The following is a 19,852-nucleotide window of genomic DNA, read 5'->3' as shown; positions in this document are numbered from 1 at the left end:
TTCTTGGAGGTTGAAGGGTAGCTTCTCCAGGATGGGTCTCACTCCACGAGCTGAATCTAGGACGTTGAGACCTATTAAGGAATGGTCTTTCCTTGCGAACTCCAGTTCTTGCAGCAGGTCTCCAAGATCTCGTAACTTCGAGTAGTCTTTAGTTGTGATCTTGGGGAAGCTCTCGATTCTTTTGAAGAGTGAATCTTCGACTGCTTTGGGGCTGCCATAGGACTCTTCTAGCCTTTCCCACACTAGGTCAAGACCTACTTGGGGTTGGTGCGCGTTTGCCGCCCGAAGTCTCTGCGCTTGCTCCCTGGATACGTTCCCCAGGAACTTGACTAACAGGTTGAGCTCTTCCCTTGCTGAGAAGTCCAAGCTGTCGATTGCGTCTTTGAACATGAACTTCCACGTCCGGTAGTTCTCAGGGCGGTCGTCGAAGCTGATGAGTCCTGCGTGCACCAAGTCGCGCCAGATCATGTACTTGGCTATGTCTGTCAGACCTGAGACATCGGCGCGTTTGTCCCATTCCGAGGTAGTTGCTGGGACGGTCTGTGCGGTCGCCTCTTCCTTGGCGTGGATGCGTGATGGCTGCTGGCCAGTGTGAGGGGCTGTTTTCTCCCGCGTGGGTGTACCTGGATTGCGAGCCTGTTGTGGTGCATCCGTGTGCGCTCTGGCGTGTGGATCACTCTTGTGGCTGTGGCTATCCCAGGCAGCATGTGCCATTGCAGGAACGGCATCTTCTCCTCGTGGGCCTAGCAGGTCTTCGGTATCTGTGGAGTCGCTCCATCCGTGTTGAGATGGTGCGCTGGTGTTTACACTTAAGAGGCTCCTTACGTAGTCTTCAGTGCGTCGGGCCGGATCCTCTGAGGCAATCCGTCTGTACGGTTGCTCCCCGCCGTCCTGTTGCGCGGCTGCTTCTAGGACTTCGGCTTGGGCTATAGCGGCGGCGGCTTCCTTCTCTTGATTAAGTGCCTCTAGTTCCGCATCAAATTCGGCCTTCCTACGCGCAGTGGTTGCTACAGTAGCGGCGGCGTTAGCGGCAGTAGCGGCGGCGTTAGTGGCAGCAGTGGCGGCAGCAGTGGCGGCGGCGGCGGCATTAGCAGCGGCTGTCTGTTCTTTCTCTTCTATGCACGCTCTTCCTGCTCTTATGGCTGCTTCTCTGCGACTATATTCGGCCCTGGCACGTGCGGCCTCTGCGGTGGCTCGCGCCTTGGTGGCGTTCGCGCTCGCGCTGGACGCATTAGATTGTGCTGATCTTGCTGACCTCGATGAGTGTCTGGATGTGTTTGAGCGCTGCGATGCGGTCTCCAGGAGGAGCTCTTTTCTCTCGCTTTGGGCGTCTGCGATGGCGGTCTGCACGACGCCATCGCGCTCCAGGTCAATTGCCTTTTGCAGATCGCGTTCCCGCGTGCTGTCTTCTGTGTTAGTTCTTGTCAGATAGGTGAAATATGCCTGTGACAGCGTTACGTAACGTCTATGGCTTGACTTAATCTGAGTGATAGCTTGCTTAATCTGGGTTTCTTGATCGCTAGCACTTGCGACATTACTTATCTCACGATCAGTGTCCTCCCAGGCCTTCTCTAATTTAGCGCGGTGCGCTTCAACGTCAGTTTCGTATTTTTCGCAGGCCTTTTGTGTCAGTGCGACTGCCCGTTTGGGCCTTGCGCCTGCCTGTGCCTGTTGCAGTTGCGCGACGGTCTCTGTGTCTGAGTGATCGCTCTCCTGCGTGATGTCTGGTGAGGCTCTGAGTTCTGCCATGCTGTAGGTGTGTGTAGGCCTTTTGCCAGTGCGTGTGGCGTGCGGTCTTTTTACCTTGTCAGCGATGGGCGTCTTTCTCAGATGATGCCGAGCGGTGTCCTGCAGCGTGCAGCGTTGGGGTAGCTGTACTTACAGGTGTCCGTTGGCTCTGACCCGTATCCTGGCGGGTGTCCAGTGGCGTGGCCCTTGATGGCGCTGGCCGTGGGAACGTGCGCAGGGGGTAGGTCGGAAGGTGGCTCCTCACTGTGGGGCTGAGCAGCGGGTGGACTCAGACAGAGAAAAAGGCAGTTAGGTATTGTAAGAGAAGCACTGTTTGTTGCAAGGCTGCTGTGCAGTTTGAGCTACTGGTTGTCTGTGAAAGCTGCTTGCTTGTACTGCAGTAGAGGCTGCCCTATATAGTCATGGAGTCTGGAGTGGCCGTTCCTGTAAGTGTCTGTCAGGCACAGATATCTTTTCACTCTGCAGGGAGTGCTCTGTGTACTATTAGCAAAGTAAGGCTGCTCACTGTCTTTGCATAAAGCTGTGGTTGTTTGCTGTGTAGAGGCTTGTGGCTCTGTGTAGCAACATGCTTGTGCAGTGTGGTGAGAGACTGCTGTTTAATTGCTATGTAAGCTGCTTGCTTGTTTCTTTAGCATAAAGGCTGTGGGTAGCAGCTCCTCTGTGTGTATTCCCAAGGCACACGGTCCTCTTTTTACTATTCTGAAGCCAGGGTCACGTTTGGTATGAATGGCTCCCGATAGCATTAACACAGTTCCCTTTTAAATCACTCCAAGTCCTGTAATATTTCCTCCACTTTATTGGGAAAAGGTAGCAGGGTACAGATACTTGTGGATGGTGTGTAGTGGTGATTATTAGTTAGAAACCGGTAAAAAGAGATGGCCTCACCAAGGGGGATAAACAGAGAAGGGGTTCTTTTTACTCACTGTCTCCAGGGTTGAAAAGGAAGTGAGGTGCAGTGTGGGTAAAGGAATAGTCTAGGGGCAGACCATGTCTGAACAAACAGGAGGGGGGGCAGACTAGCCCATTCTGGTGAGGATCTCAGAAACTGCTGTAGCAGCTCACTGATTCCATGCTTGCAGGCAAGGAATGCAACATTGTTGCAAGCCACACAGGCACAGTATGTGTCTGCAGACTCCATGCAGCTGGGAATAAGATCTGACAGGCAGAAACTGCAAAGGAGAGAGGGGGGTGAGTCAGAAATGTGGTTCTTGTTCCATAACAATGAGATTGTATCTCACAAACGCGCATATTCACTCTGTTGGTGAGTGAGCATTTTTTATCCTAAATCTAGGTTAAGTTTATCATACATTTTTCCCCTTTGGCGCGTGCGCTTTTCTTTGTTTTTTTTGTATACATATACTGTATATGTACATTAAACGTAAGCATTATATATATATTTATATATATATATATATCATATTTGTTTGTTATACTACATTGTAGGATGGTTTTGATAATTCCTTTTACATGTCACTTCGGACTTGGCAGATTGTTTTGACACAAAAACAATAGAATAAAACGATGCACAGAGCCGCAGACTTTGCTACATCTCATTTTAAGCTGTGCCTCATGTAACTCCTCCTATTTCCTCTCCAGAGCACACACTGGAGATGGCAGTGTATGCAGAGTGCGATCTGCACAACAGCTAAACAATGCACAATCAATCTTACAATATTGATTGGGTACTTGAGGCAAGTTCTGCAATGTTTGAGAATACAGGGCCACCACTTCAGAGGTCAGTAGCAGCACACTATACAACAGAACAAGTGCAATGTAGATCGCCCCCCTCCCAGGGAGAGCGCATTGTCTCGTTTGGTGCTGGAAGTTTCCTTCATTGAGAAGGTCACTGTGATTATACACGCCATATTTGTTTTTTTAAAGGGAAGAAGTATTTTAATTGAAGGTCATGTTTTATCCTCCAACTTAAAATAAGTAAATGGCCCCATGGGAACCTGCTTACATCCAGGTCACTTGATTCAATGATATACAGTAACAACCATAATGTCTGTCCTGCTGGACAAGAAATCCCTTTTGGAATAATCTTTAAGTGAGGAATTTCCTTCCCCTGTGCTTACTTTTATTCTCGCTGCTCTCATTTGTCTATTCTCTGTGCAGCTGAACATATACACAGTGATTAACGGGACATACAACACAGAGATATATGGGGATAAGTGCATCAAAACATTGGGAGGAAGGAGTCCCTGATCTGCAGAGCTTACAGTCGTATGTGCAGAGTAGTCAAACTTGCAGAGTCGGCAGCAGTAAGCAGTAGTTACATTGGCATTCTCCTATATTTTATAAGCATGTTTTTGCTGCATAGCAGGCGACACATGGCTAGCAAGATACACATAATAATTACAATAAAATAATTCATTGCTAATAAAGGGACACACAGCCAGCCTGATATATATATCTCAGAGGGGCTATTTATAGCAGAGTAACAGCTATTGATTATGTGGGTAACAGGAACGAACAAGTTAGGTATATCAGGAGCCAGAGACCTCACAGGGGCCTTTCCTTAGACAAGGAAAGTGAGAGTCATATTCTTATTATCAGCAAGGACAGCTGCACTAATGAAGGGGAAGCTTGTTTGAAGAATTAATCCTTTCTTCTAAATGTCATGCTGATTTGCATGTCTCACAGTAAAGTCCAGAAAATGGGCATATTAAGAGGCACATCTACTGTCATCCAGGGAGACTTTAACATACCAAGTGGCAATCCCAATGTCACTTCAGCTGCCAATCTTATTTCTTTAACCTCCTCCTACAGCAGGGGGTGGAGAACTCCAGTCCTCTAGAGCCACCAACAGGTTAGGTTTTAAGGATATTCTTTCTTCAGCACAGGTGGCTCAATCATAATGCTCTCCTACTATAACACTGCCCTTTCCTTTGCCAATTAAACCTATTTTTCTGCACTCATACTGTATAAACTCTGTCCTCTAACCCTCAACGCCTAGTCACCACCTTAACTCCCTTCTCTGCCCCAACTGCATCTGTACCCCCTTCTAACCTCACAGTCCGAGCCCTCACCACTTACTTCACCGACAAGATACAAGATATCTCTTAATGCCAAGTTCCACACACAACAACTACCTCCCATCGCACACCTAAATCCACTCGCAGCTCATTTTCTCCTGTGACAGAGGATGAGGTCTCATCAACTTACTCTACAACCTGTCCCCTTGATCCTATTCCCTCACATCTCCTCTGCTCCATCTCTGGCTCACGAAGCCCACCCTAACTCACCCTTTTACCTCTCTCTCACCTCAGGCACATTCCCATCTTCCATTAAATATGCACTTATCACGCCCATTCTAAGGAAACCCTCTCTTGACCCAGTTTCCCTCTCTAACAACCTCCTTATCTATCTTCTCCACTTTGCCTCCAAGCTACTTGAGCGACTTGTATACAACCGCCTAATTCACTTTCCTCAAACTCCCTGCTTGGCCCTTTGCAATATGGTTTCCGCCCCTCTACACTCCACTGAGATGGCACTAACAATAGTGGCCATCAACCTATTCACAGCTAAGTCTAAAGGTCACTTCTCCTTACTAATTCTCCTAGATCTCTCTGCTGCCTTTGAAACTGTCGATCACCCCATTCTTCTGAACACTCTCCAATTCATTGACCTCCATGACACAGCTTTCTCCTGGTTCACATGTTACCAGCGGTGAATTTGAAAATCCGCCACCCTTTGGCACTTAGCTGTTGTAGCCGCCTCCTTTCTGCCGAAACCCTTCATCCTTCTGAAATGCAGCCTCAAATGACGCCATGACATCACTAATGTGATGTCGCAAGGTGTCACGTTGTCATGGTAAGATTGTATGTAGTAGGGGAGGCTGTTCCAGTGAAGGGGGGGCAAGTAAGGCAATTGATCGGAATTGAGAGGAGGCACAGGGGCTGGGGGTTGAGTAAAGGTTGTGGCAGTCAGGGAGCGAAGAGGACAGGAAGGGGTGTAGCGAGAGATGAGTGCTGAAAGGTAAGGGGAGGTAAGACCATGGAGAGGTTGGTAGACCAGGGTGAGGAATTTGAAGAGGGAACATTGTTAGATGGGTAGCCAGTGGAGTTGGGAGAGGAGAGGGGTGGTGTGTGTAGAGCGGGGTAGATTGAGAAGTGTACGGGCTGCAGCGTTTTGGATTTGTTGGAGCGGTATGGAGGAGGAGAGGGGGAGAGAGGAGAAGGGAGTTACAGTAGTCGAGACGGGTGAAGATAAGGAATATGAGGATAAGGAGTGGATGGGAAGTGGATGAGGAGAAAGAAATGAGAGGACACATTTTTCTTATGTTGTATAGGTGGTAGCAACAGGTGGTAGTGATGGAGGCGATGTGTTGGGCGAAGAGGAGAGAAGGGTCAAAGGTGACCCCAATATTGTTAGCTGAAGGGGAGGGAGCAATGGTGAAGGGGTGGAAATTATGCAGACTGGGGAGGATGGAAGGGAGGAGGAAACAGAAAAGTAGAGACAGAAAGGCAGGCAGAGATTCAGGTGGAAAGTTTGAGTGAGAATAGTGGGAAGGAGATATAGATTTGGATGTTGTCTGCAAAAAAAATGGACCTTGAATCCATGGGAGGAGATGCAGTCAAAGAGGGGGCAGTGTAGAGGGAATAGAGGAGAGGACCAAGAACAGGGCTTTGGGGCACGCCCACTTGGAGGCTGGTGGGCAAGGAGGATGAATTGTTGAAGGTGACAGAGTTGGAGCAGTGGGAGAGATAATGAGAACCATGAGAGGACAGTGTCAGTGATACAAAGGTTGGTAAGTGTGGAGATGAAAGTGGGGTTGATCGATGGTATCAAAGGCTGAAGAGGAGAGGTTGAGGAGGATGAGGATGGAGGAAAGTTTGGAGTGGCAAACTTGGGAGACAAAGTTGTGGATGGTGAGGAGGGCATTTTCAGTAAAGGGTGAGGGACAGAAGCCAGATGGGACAATGGGAAGGAGAGAATTGGTGTGGATAAAGGTAAATGGTGGGGGCTGTCCCTTATTTGTGCAGTAATCAAGCCTTGGCTGCCATGTTTTTTCAAACTTAAAATGAGTGGCATTTATTAGGCTGGTAACATTTTCCATTTTGCACGAAAACCAAATGCTCTCTCTAATTTGAGCCAAGGCAGAATTGTCTGTTTTAACCAGTGGGATTTTTTTATTTTAAACTTATTTTTTATTTGGATTTTCAGAGGAATACATGGGGATACAAAAATGAATGGGAAGGGAACATACCACTTTATAAATATATTTAAAAATGTAGACACATGGACACATTGCCTCACTCAGCACTCACATTTATAACATTCATCTCCCCAAGAATCTACCGCTCCTGAGCATGAGCGGGGGCTTAAGCCTGTCCTGTCTTGCCTAACGAGCCACCTCCTGACACGTTGCTCAATTACTCTTTTAATGATATCCCATACTTTATTACATTTCTTAGTGCTTTATATACAAGGTAATTAATTGAACTTTGTTTACTCTCTGAAACCTCCCTTTTCGAAGGGGATTAGCTTTTTTCCAGGCTCCTGCAATTGATCATCTTTTTTCTGTCGGAATATGTGAGAGTAATTGTGGGTGGGTTGAAGTTCTCAATTGGTTTGGCCAAGACTATCATGACAGGTTCTAAAGGTATTGCTATGCCTGTGATTTCTCCAATCAGTTTTTATATCATTACCTAGAATTTCTGGATTTTTGGTCAATGCTACCAGATATGGGCCATATCCCCCATCAGCCCACAGCCCCTCCAACACAGAGGTGTCTGGGGATATCTGTCTCAGTCTCTGTGGGGTGTGGAACCATCTAAATAGGATTTTGAAAATGTTCTCTTTTGTTATTGTACAGATATACAGTGGCGGCCGGGCTGACTCTAATGCGGCCGCCACCGCAGTTTTAAAATAGCGCGGGCAGCTCCCAAATTCATTATTCCATGTATCTATGATTGAGATTGAGGGAAGTTTTCCTAAGGGGTGTTAAGTCTTGATAAAGGGTTGAATTTCATTATTTTTTATATTTCTTGAGTCTGCATGGCTCGCCAAATTTAGTTGTATCTGGGTAATCCCCATTGGGAGAGATATGTAGACTATAGTGGAGGACTTGTAAAAACGTAAACATTTCAGACCTTCAGACCTATCACAGAATTCATCAAACTTCATCAATTTTCCTTTTGGATACTGAAGGAAAATCCGTTATTTCCTTCCCCTGGCTTCAGAACCAAAAGGAACCTATTCTCTGCAAAGAAAACTGAAGCCTTGTGACTGGACACAATCTGCACCGTTTGCAGCAGACTTCCCCGGAGAAGTTTTCACGCCCTGCCACTGTTATCTTCGATTTTTGATGAACTTTTCAGGCCTGGTAGACAAACGAAATGAAACGTAACGCAAGCCAGGTTTCAAATCCTTTGTCTCAATTTATTACTCATAGGGTAATGACTTTTATACAGAAAAAAAAAGAGGCGTAACATAGGCGTAACATAGGCGTATCATAGGCGTGTCTTGGGCGTAGCTTTGATTAGAGGCGTGATCTAGGGGCATGACATATTAGTGGCGTGACTTTTAAGATGTGTCTTTCCCAATACAAGCAATTGTCTGAATACATAGCTTATTCATTGTCTGTTATCAAAAGAGACCTTGAGTCTTAGCAACTATATTACACTATTTTGCTTCTTGCCGAGGACCATTCTATTATATTCTAACTAAAACATCAGGAAATTGACAACACAAAAGTATCGTAGTAATATCCTGACCAGAAGAAAGGAAATGTAATTTAGCAGAAACTGAGTGCATTTATGAATTATATTTCAGCAAAAGGCTGACTACAGAATCTTAACTAGTTATGACCAGACAAAATGGAAGCTTAACATGAGTGCAGATTCTGGCCTGACATATTGGTCCTAACAATTCCCTCCTTTTTGTTCTCTAAAAGAACAAATACCCTTACTAGGTACTCTTCTCTATGACTATGGCCTTATGGGGACCAATAGTATCATAGACTCTGTTCATGGCCACATATGAATTATTAGTTGCATACATGGCGTGAGATGAAACTGAAGGTTTCCTTGAGACAAATGAAAACATTGAACACTTAGCACAGTGAAAAATAACAAAAATTGCTGCGATTATACTAATCACTACAATAAAACCATAGAGAGAGAATTTTCATACCCAATTCTCCGATCCAATTAGTGAGTCCTGAAATCCAATTTAAGCTAAGGCCTGAGGATTCTTTACGCATCCTTGCCTGAATTTCCAGTAGCTTATCCATATCTTTATGAATAGCGCCAGACTCATCCTCAATATAGGCACAGCACTTCTGTCCTACAAGTTTACAAACACCTCCTTGTGAGGCTAGCAGATAATCAAGAGCCATTCTATTCTGTAATAATACTATTCGGATATGCTCTTGTTCATTAGTCAGACGGATAATAGCATCACTTGTCTGATTAATAGCATCATCAATATTTACCATAAGATTACTTAATTTAGAATAGAGATCCAGAACACCTAAACTAGGTATAAAAACCCCATCTGCAATGCGAGTTGAACTAATGGTCCTGGTCAGATTTTTTCGATTTCTCAGCTTCCCTTGGGGTAACGTGTCAGATACATAGAAAGTGGGAAGGATGAAACCCAGATAACAAGGTACAATCTTAGTGGCCCACATGCCACACAACCAATATATATATATATATATATATATATATATATATATATATAAATATATATATATATATATATATATATATATATATCATTAAATATTTCTATAGATTAGAAAATGGCTTATATCTCAATATGTCACATAATTTAAGGGTCGGCTATTTGTGAGAATTGGTGGGGGCTAATTTCTGCTAAGAGCGACTGCACAAACATTCTTCTTGCACACATCTTTCATACTGCATTTACTCAGAATGGCAAAACGGACCAAGATGGCTGCTATGGTCAAAATGGCTGACTTATGATCCTTTCCTTGTGGTTGACTCACGTCCCTTTGTGACCTCCCACCTTCCTCATATCCAGTCTTCTCAGTCCCCCCATATCCTTAAGAGACAGTCTATTTAAAGAACAGAACAGTTAACCGTTTCATAGTCCTGATGGACCAAGATGTCCAAGTTGTGCATAACTTCATTCCTTTCTTTTCCGGCCATTATATCAGCCCAGTTGATTTCTTCTTCGGTCTCTTCTTCTGGGGGACTGGTGACATCATCACCGCAGAGAGGCATAGCGTCGGTGGGGGTTGCAACGCACTTCTGGATCAGAGTTTTGCTGTACTTAATACATAGAGAGCAATGAGTAGGACAAACACACACATACAAAAACATTCGCTAGCTTCGCTCAAAGCAAATCAATCCAACCACCAAGTCCCCATGGTCCCTAAATCCTGGATAAATACACAACATTGCGCTTTAACTAGGGCGCATACATGCCCCTCCTTTTGAGGCTAAAATATAATCTAGAGCTATTTTATTCTGCGGAGCCATTAATTTAAACTAAACCTATTCTTGGTTAAGTGAGTAAATGTCTGTGGTTGTATGATTTAGGATATCCCTGTAAACCTGTCATACAGTAATCCAACTCCTACATTTGGGAATAAATTCCCTGAAACTTATTCTTCCCATAGACAACTTTTTAACACTTGTGTATTGGGTGCATCTCTTCTGTTTCTAACTCTACCTGTGAGCAATTAACATAACCGTGTGTTTGACTAATAAAGCATTCTCCCACCGGGATATCATTCTGCAGGAAGATTCTATTAACCTATAAATCCAAACAAAATAAACAAAGTTAAACAAATAATACCTTATACTATTTTGTCATCCTTATGGGACGCCACTTACACAAACATAATAGAGCATACATTTGTAACTGAAAAATAATAAAAACCTGTAAAAATAAAAAGTTCAAAGTTCGTGTGTTGAGGCCTGGACATTTTTGCCTATAACCTTTCTCCCTTGATGATTAGTGGTCAGAGAGTATTGTGTCCATCAAAACACTTATTTGCAGGTGCTATGTCTTTGTCTTTATTAGCTGTTTGTGCCTAGGCTGGCACTATTTTGACGTGCGTGATGTGTATCCATGATGATAAAAAAATTTTACTGCAATGCTGGTGATGAGTAGTATTTAAATGGCCTTTTCATCTGGGATGAAGAGCGTGCTTGCGTAGAAAATGCTCGACCATTAACCCGTCTTGCGTAGGTGCACTTTCAGCTTTAACCTGTGCCTAGAAAGACTCAAAAATATATATTAGTTGCATGCAATACTTATTAATTGTTTTATTACCAATAACATGGTCCTTAATTCGTTACTTTGAACTACTGATGGTCATAACTCATCCCATAAGTGTCTCATAGGGAGAGAATTTATACCTAGAAATAAATTCTTGTATTAATTGGTTACTACTATTATTAGCATCCACAATATTAAACAGAGATATTCCCTATTAATGCTCCTCAAATTTTAAACTAAGCAACCAATATGGACTTGACTTTGCTACAATCCAAGTTCCTAAAACTTGGTACCTCAGCCTGTGCCAAACCAATTGCTTCCATAATCAACTCTATCCTATCTGCAGGCCATATCCCTAAGACCTGGAAAACTGCCAGAGTTGTCCCAATCTTCAAAAATGGGGACAAAAACACTGTCTCAAACTACAAATCAATCTCTCTTCTCCCAATACACACTTACTCTCATTCATACCTAACTGCCATCTGCCATCTGATGCAAATGGTGTCAACCTTTTAGTCATTTAATACTAACTAACCTTAAAACTCGCCCCACAAATCAAGCATCCCAACAGCCTGCACTCATGGCTATTGTCCCACACCCACAGTCACTCCTGGCTTTCACCTCAAACACTCCACTGTAACTATTCTGCTAAAAATGTGAAATGCCTTGTATATAATATATACCCTGCTCACCCATGCAGCTGCACTCCCCTGTCCTTTAACTCTATGTCCAGGACATACCCAAAAAACGAATAAATGGTTACAAAATTATAAATTTGGCAGATATGATATATCCCTCAACATAGTCACGGCTTGCTACCTGCTTTGCTGTGACATCTGCAAAGGTATTATTATTTTTTTACCAGGGGCCTGTCAGCCCTGTTAGTATGGCAGCAACATTTTATTACTGCAAGAGCCCTTGGAGTTAACATTGCTATAATAAATTCTGAACCTGCTGTGCATTGTATATCATTTACAACATATCAAGTTCATATCAAATCCCTCTATAGGGATTTCAGAGAGACCTTCAATAACCTATGTATGTATCTCCCCTCTTTTGTTCATATATTATCTATATATCTGAACAAAAATACAAAAATAGTTATGAAAACAGGTTGCTTGATATATAGCAAAATTAAACTGGTAAATAGATTTGTATGTGTAGTGACTATGAAAATATTTACTGCTTGTGTTAAAAGAAAAAGCCTGCAGTAGGTCTTTTAACAACTGTGGCATTTACAATATAAGAAAAAATCCTGAAATCCTGAACAAAAGATTTCCTTTTAAAATAGACAAATACTTTTGAACTCTTTGCAAAGTGCTGAGCACACGGCCAGCATTAACTTTAAAAGACACCCTGACTTTAAAAAGAAAAAAAAAGAAAAATTTCAAAGCCACAGCCCCTCCAACACAGAGGTGTCTGGGGATATCTGTCTCAGTCTCTGTGGGGTGTGGAACCATCTATATAGGATTTTGAAAATTTTCTCTTTTGTTATTGTACAGATATACAGTGGTGGCCGGGCGGACTCTAATGCGGCCGCCACCGCAGTTTTAAAATGGCGCGCGGGCTGTCTCCGGCCGAAACCCGGACGGTTTTGGCCGGTTTTCCCGCGCCTCGGGCGCTTTCAATAGTAAGCACCATTAGAGCTTATCTATTGAAGCGGCCGCCGCGTGGGAAACTCCGTTTTTAAACGGAGAACGGACCCGTGGCTAGCCCGCTACGATCCCGGCCAGCTCCCGGCAAGCTTTAGACTGAGCTTAGCTGGGACAGTAAGTCATTGCTGTATTCTCCCATATATCCTCCAAGTCATCCATTGGGATCTCTATTTGAAGATCCCAAGTTCATTATTCCATGTATCTATGATTGAGATTGAGGGATGTTTTCCTAAGGGGTGTTAAGTCTTGATAAAGGGTTGAATTTCATTATTTTTTATATTTCTTGAGTCTGCATAGCTCGCCAAATTTAGTTGTATCTGGGAAATCCCCATTGGGAGAGATATGTAGACTATAGTGGAGGACTTGTAAAAACGTAAACATTTCAGACCTTCAGACCTATCACAGTATTCATCAAACTTCATCAATTTTCCTTTTGGATACCATATTCCCTATATCTACAATAGTTTTATCCTTTCAGGAGTTAATAGTATTTCTGTTGTATCCTGGGCCGAAACTCGGGTTGGCAAAAAGGTGGATCAGTTTTGATGGCCCCGCTAATAGTTGAGATTTAGATTTTACCATTTTCCAAATGTTTAATGTGAACTTTATTATTTCTGAGTCAAATGAGGGGATCTGTCTGTTAGCCATTTCTGACCATAAAAGGGATGTCAACACCACACATTTGTTATATCTGTTTCTAGATCCACCCAACCATGTCATTTTGCTTCTGAATGGCAGTAAATTATTTTCTTCAGATGTGTTACCAGATAATACCTTCTGATGCCTGGTACTGCCAGCCCCCCCTCCAGATAAATTGCATTATCTTATTTTGTATTTCTCCAATTATATTTTATTTTAATGGGATACTGTAGGTATCGGGAGGGGTTTGAACGTGATATAGTAACCATGGTAAAATGTTGATTTTAACAGATCTAATGTGGCCCCTCCATGAAATATGATATTTGTTCCAGGATTGTAGATTGTCTTTGATTTTTGTAATTAGTTCTGGGTATTTATATTTTTATAGTGTTAGGTAGGTTTAAGTAAGGAAAATTCTTATGTATTCTAACTTAAGCAGCTTTTCTTCTAGAGTTGAGAGTGTTAAATTTAGGGCTTCAGATTTGGCTGTGTTAATTTTATATCCTGAGAGGAAGAAAAATTCAGAGTGCAATCTGCAGATTAGGGAAGGAGGTCATGGGATTGGTAATGGTCAACATGATGTCATCAGTGTAGAGGGAGAGGGTGGTTGGCCCGGTATTAAAGGGGTTGCACCCCATATGGCCACCCCCTGACCTCACCAGGGAGGCAAGGGGTTAACTGGACTGCGGTCCAGGAATGTGGCTTACACCTTGTCATGTCAGGAAAATGTATGTTCCCCTGTTCCCCTGTTCCCCTGTTCCCCTGTTCCCATGTTTCATTATAATGTCAGTGTCTGCACCACAATGGGGATTTAGTGACAAACTGTGATTTATTTTACAGCGGAGAATTTTGTGTTAAAGTATGAAACGGTTTAAGTGGTATTTGTGTATCTCCGGTTCTGAAGGTCGCAGCAGGCTGAAACTTGGATCATATGATGTCCCAGTTCCGGCATTAAGATCTGGAAAGTTTTGACCCGTTGGACCTAACAAAACCAGATATTTTAATATGTCTGTGTTTTAACTTTAATATTGTATTCCAAGGCGGGGATAAAAACCCGCGCAGATTCCTTCACACAAAGGAATGCAAATGGTCAGGGGGGCGATCCAAAGTCTAGGAACCAAGTACTGATCAAAAGACTCTGCCACTCTAACTGTTTACCTGAGGGCGGAGAAGCATCAAACTGGAGTGGTTTGTAAGTGTTATATCTACACCTACAAACAATGAAGATCCTGCCAGATACTTCATCTGGTAGACTGGTCGTCGCCCCTGATTTAATTATGGGGCTACAGAAATAAGACCCTCAGAGTCCCAGTACGCATGGGCTAACTAGCTGGGGGGCATGGGTTAAACTGTGTTTCCATGTTAGGGATTGGATACAGATAATTGTTCACCAATAGTCTGTATTCAATGTTAAGAATAGGGTTACAAAGGTATATAAACTGTGTCAACCCTACAGTTCTTGTTCTTCTGATTTCACCTTGAATGTCACCGGATTGCTGGAGAATTGCTAGCTGATACTTCTCCATTCCCCAACCCTAAGTAAGTGTTACCTTCTTGCCTGTTAATTGTACTATATTGCTGTGTTCACCTTTTTAAGGAATAAATATATTTTATTATATCTAAGCCTCGTTCAGTTCAACCCAGATATTTGGTGTTTGTTATATCTTGTCATAAGTTACCGTGACAAGCATCTAACATAGACAGTTTAAAAATGTTCTCTCCAATCTGAGTGGCTTCTATATTGGGACAGTTCCTGATAGTAGTCGCAAGTGGCTCTCTACCGTTAGGGCAAACAATAATGGGGATAGGGAACGCCTCTATCTGGTACCGTTTCGAAAGAAGATTTGGTTTGTTTCACCCCGAGCATTTTTAATGTTGCTGTTGGGGTTTCGTAAAGCACCTTTTAAGTATTGGCCTTCAAACTCAAATGCTTCTAGAGTGGTGTTTAGAAAGTCCCATTTAATTCTGTCAAATGCCTTTTCCGTATCTAGGCTCAATAACATGGCTTTCGGTTAGGTGACGTTTATATAATTATATTGATGACTTTATGTGTTATCCGAGGCCTAGCTTTTTACTAATAAATCCAACTTAATCGTTGTCGATTAAATGTGGGAGAATTGGATTTAACCTATTAGGTAAAATGTTGCTGTACATTTTTAGGTCGGAGGTTAATAGGGAAATTGGCCTACAACTAACACAGTTTATTGGGTTCTTGCACTCCTTCGGGATAACCACTACCTTTTACTTTGTCATTTGCGTGGATATCTGTTCCCCTTTCAAGAAGTTGTTAAACAAATCTAACAGAAATGGTGCCAGAGTTTTAAACAATTTTTAATAGTAGAGATTTGATAGTCCATCTGGACTTGGGGCTTTTGAGGGTTTGAATGTTTTTATGACCTCTTCTAATTCCGTAACAATTATTCCTGTATTCCAACTCATCAGATCATCCCTGGATAGCTGAGGTCAGTTACACTTCCTCAAGTATTCATCTATCTTTTCTGTACCAGCTTTCCTGGAGTTCAGTTCCTCAAGTCTAGATTATATAGTTTAGTATAGAAGTTAGTACAATTAGTGAGGTATTATAAGTGACCCCCGCCCCCAACTTTCTTTTTAATTGCCGTAACCTGGTTCTAGCGCTGACACCTCAAAGTTTGCTTGCCAACAACCAGTCCACTTTATTGCCCTTGTCATAGTACAGATGCAGCGGCCGTTATTGAAACACTTCACGCGGTGTATACCTGGGAATACACATGTCATGGCGCGGGATTTCTTCCAACCGTACCGCCTTAAGACGCGAGTGCAGGCAAGTGCAGAAATTGTCATTTTAGTGTTCTGGCTTTTAAACACCTGAAATTGACACAGAGCACAGTACTTCAGAAAAGGGAAGGGAAACACAAAATGGATGTGCACCCTAAAAGAATTCACTTATATGCACACCAAACTAATGTAAAAATTAACTTTTAATAAGTATCTTAAAACATATATTACCTAAGTAATGTGCAATGTGGATTAAAAATATATTAAATCAGACATATCTGGCATCCGTGTCTTTAATTATTAGGTCGTGCTGTCCCAGATATCCACTTAGTATTGATGGGATACAAAAGACAGAGGATGCTAAGAGTCAGGGTGTTAACCCCTCTGGAGCAACGATGAGACCCAGTAGTGATAATATATAATTGTTCACAGATAGAGCTTCCTTGCTAGTTAGACCAGTGCTACGCACTGCAATAGGGGCGTTGGTGTATTGAAGTGCAAATGTCTGAATAGTGAAGTTAACATATACAGTGTAATGATAATACAGACACTGCAACATACAACCACCAGACTCAGCAGTGCTGGAGTAAATAGCACAAAGATAATTGTGAAGGCACCTCTCATAGAGTGCAAGGAAAGCAAGCACACAAACTGTGAAAATAAATAAATAGATAAACAACTATCTGCTAGGGTCTACAAAGTTAGAACCAGGAGACTACAGACACTGCATTAAAACAGCTCCAAGTAGGAGACTGACAACATTGCGCGTCCAACGCGCGTTTCCCTCCAGCAAAGGAGCTTCTTCAGGGACAAATTTGTCACTTTTCAGTTCACAGTTTGCACCCATCTTTTTGATTACCTCACTTACATAATTGATTACATTATACAATTGGTATGGTCCTGTGATCACTCCCTATCCCTTCGTTGTTTCTACAAGAGCACAGTACTTTACACATTACAATTCATTATAATTTCTTTGCATTTAATTGCACACAAGCCATGAAATTCAAACAAAGCAACCGCGATAAACACGTGTGGCTGGGGCGATTGGCCACGTTTATGCTACGTGGAGTACAGCAGCGCACAAGAAAACAGTGCCGTGATTTGTTAGAATAACGGCCGCTGCATCTGTACGTTTGCTTCATCCAATTTAGGGCTTTTTACGTATCTTCTATCTTTAATTTCTTTAACTTTTCCCTTGCTTGAGATGGAATTGTGTACACCCTTTTAGAGGAGTTCCCTTTATGTTCATGTTCTAGGGCTAGGATGTTTTCAGTTAGAAGTTTTTGTTTTATGGCTTTTTTCCAATGCAATGCTATGGATATAACCTGTCCTCCAATTGTAGCCTTATGAGCTTCCCAGAGTGTAGCCAGAGATTTAACTGAACCTTTGTTCACTAGGAAGTAATTCTCTAACAATTCTCCTTCTCGACCTCTATGGGGTTTAATAGGAAGCCTTTTAAGCCCCATTGAACTGTTTGTGGCTTAGCAAAGGGGAATTTCCACCGGAGCATGGTATAACCATGCATATTGGGGGTCACAAAGAAGTGGTCTATTCTTGAAAAGGAATCATGGGTTAAGGAGTGGAACATGTAGTCCCTTTGTTCATGATTTGACAGGCACCCGCTAGAGTGAATTCTTTTATTTTCATCTTAAAAAACAACTTGCCAAATTGTACATGGATTTGGGGGGCTGGTGGTTTGGTATAGAGGTTTTGTCTATATCATGGTGTTGGGTCATACTGAAATCCCCTCCCATTATCATGGCTCACGTTTGGTCTTCCCCGATAGATTCTAAGCTGGTCCTGAGAAACTCTGTTGTTTGGGGCATATGTTTACCAAAGTTATTCTCACTCCTAACAATAAGCCACGAATCAATAAGTATCTACCCTCTGGGTCTCTAGTGACTTCTTGTGTCTGAAAGGGTGCATCATGTTCTATTAAAATACCTACTCCCCTTTTCTTACTCGTAGAGGACAAGTGATATGCTAAAGCGTATGTCCCCCTGAAGGTATTGAATGGCTCTAGGGTATCAAAATGTGTCTCTTGGAGGAAAACTATATCTCCTTGCATTTTTTTTAATCTCTCTCAAGGTCAGTCTTGTTTCATGTTAGAATTAAGCCCTTTGATATTTAGGATATTGGTTTTATTGGTGTTTGACTTGACATGGTTGATTTTGAGATTTGTTTTCTTTTTCATTCTTATGTCTGCTTGTGTCTTGCAGTTTGCTTGGATATGTGAAGTTACCTGGACTCGCTGTACTTTGGAATGGATCCCTGGAATCCCGGTGAGTTTCCTGTCCTGTTATAAATGGTGGGAGAGTGACTGGGAAAGGTATATAAAAAGGAAAAGATGGGCATACTATACACGCCCTTGCAATTTACTGACCGATCCCTACATGGACCGACCCGTTGGGCATAATGCCCTATTGGGGGTGCATGGGCCATGGGTGCCATGTTCCCCATGAACCAGGACTCCGCCTTCTTTCTACTTTCCTCCTCCAAAACCATTATCTCCGTGTCTTACCTTTTGATAACTCTGAGTAACACGTTCCAATATATAATAGTACATGCAGTATTTATACAGTATATAACCTTGTCAAACTTTTATAAGTCTGACATTTTCTTAGATATCTAAGCTGTGCTTTCTGAGTTGCCCTCTTCCCCCTTCGCCCCTACCATACGCTAGTAGGTAAGCAAGCTTTAAAGGAGCAGTAACATTGCATTTTAACATATTTACAAACGATTGATAATGTCTTATTTGGTGAGGCCTCAAGATCTCGTCTCAAGACTACCCAAATGGACTTCTTCCACCTTCTTTGGCACCAAAATGGTGTTCAAAGCCCTCTGGATCTACCGAATCCCCCCTGCATTTTGGACTGTATTTGGCTGCCGGCCCGTCTCATTGTTCATGGATGAGAGAAAGTTTGTTAGTCCTTATCTCACAGATTATCTGTCGTTCTCTCTTGGGGCCCAATATGTTTTTATCATTGTAGATCTTGCTAAGAGGGGTTGCTAGGCTGTCTGGGTTATGTCGTGGGGGCGGGCAGGGGAAGGGGCGGGGGGAATTGGGACAAATAATCCCTCAGCTGGATATACTTCTTGTCATTTCATATTTCCAACTGGTGCAATGATGTGCGCCTCATGAGCCTATCCCGTTTCTTGTGCATCACTAATCTCATGATCCTAGTCACTACGGGTCCACTGGTCTTTCCCGTCTCGGCAGGGCTTCTGGAAGTCTTGTGCATTCATAGGCTCTCTGCGTCTTTGGTCGTGTCCCTTCTCTAGTTTGTGGGTATATGCCCAGGGCTTCAAGAAAGGCTTCAGCTTCCTCTGGGTATCTTAACGAGGCACGTCCCTCATTCCTGCTTGCAATCAGGTGAAATGGGAATGCCCATCTGTGGCATACCTCATGTTCCCACAGAATCACAGTCACAGGGCGTAGGCCTCTTTTTTCACTATGGTAGTCCTTGAGAGGTTCCGGAAGATTTGGATATCAGAGTTTTCAAACTCTATTGAGTCTTATTTTCTGCATCCTTTTTTTATTTTTTCTTTGGTGGTGTAGTGATATAATTTCACCACCACATCTCTTTTCTGCGGGTCAGCAAACCTTGACTTCGAATGCACAGTGTGCCCTATCCAGCTGCATGGTATCCTATTGCGGTTGGAGTTCTTCTGTAGTGATCTCCTCCAGTACATTCCTTATTCTGAGGTTTTTGTCTCCTTTTACGGTTCTCCAAGTCATTGTCGGTGGTACCTTGACACTGGAGAGATTCCTCCATCTTGTTTGCTAGTAGGGTTGCCAGGTGTCCGGTATTGAACTGGACTGTCCTGTATTTGGATACTCTGTCCATAAG

General features: G+C 42.9%; 1 protein-coding gene across 2 annotated transcripts in view; it reads left to right on the top strand.

Annotated features, from left to right (window-relative positions):
- Window positions 1-19,852, top strand: part of RASGRP1 (RAS guanyl releasing protein 1) — a 231,385-nt gene that overhangs the window by 50,078 nt on the left and 161,455 nt on the right. For both annotated transcript variants that reach the window (XM_075613238.1, XM_075613237.1), the window contains exon 2: window positions 18,221-18,283. The gene's annotated coding sequence lies outside the window, so the exon portion shown is untranslated. The remainder of the gene's footprint in view (window positions 1-18,220; window positions 18,284-19,852) is intronic.

This window comes from Ascaphus truei, chromosome 9 (genome assembly GCF_040206685.1).
Source record: "Ascaphus truei isolate aAscTru1 chromosome 9, aAscTru1.hap1, whole genome shotgun sequence".
Classification (NCBI taxonomy): domain Eukaryota; kingdom Metazoa; phylum Chordata; class Amphibia; order Anura; family Ascaphidae; genus Ascaphus; species Ascaphus truei.
Note: the sequence above shows the minus strand (reverse complement) of the source record. Positions and strands in the feature narration are given on the sequence as shown.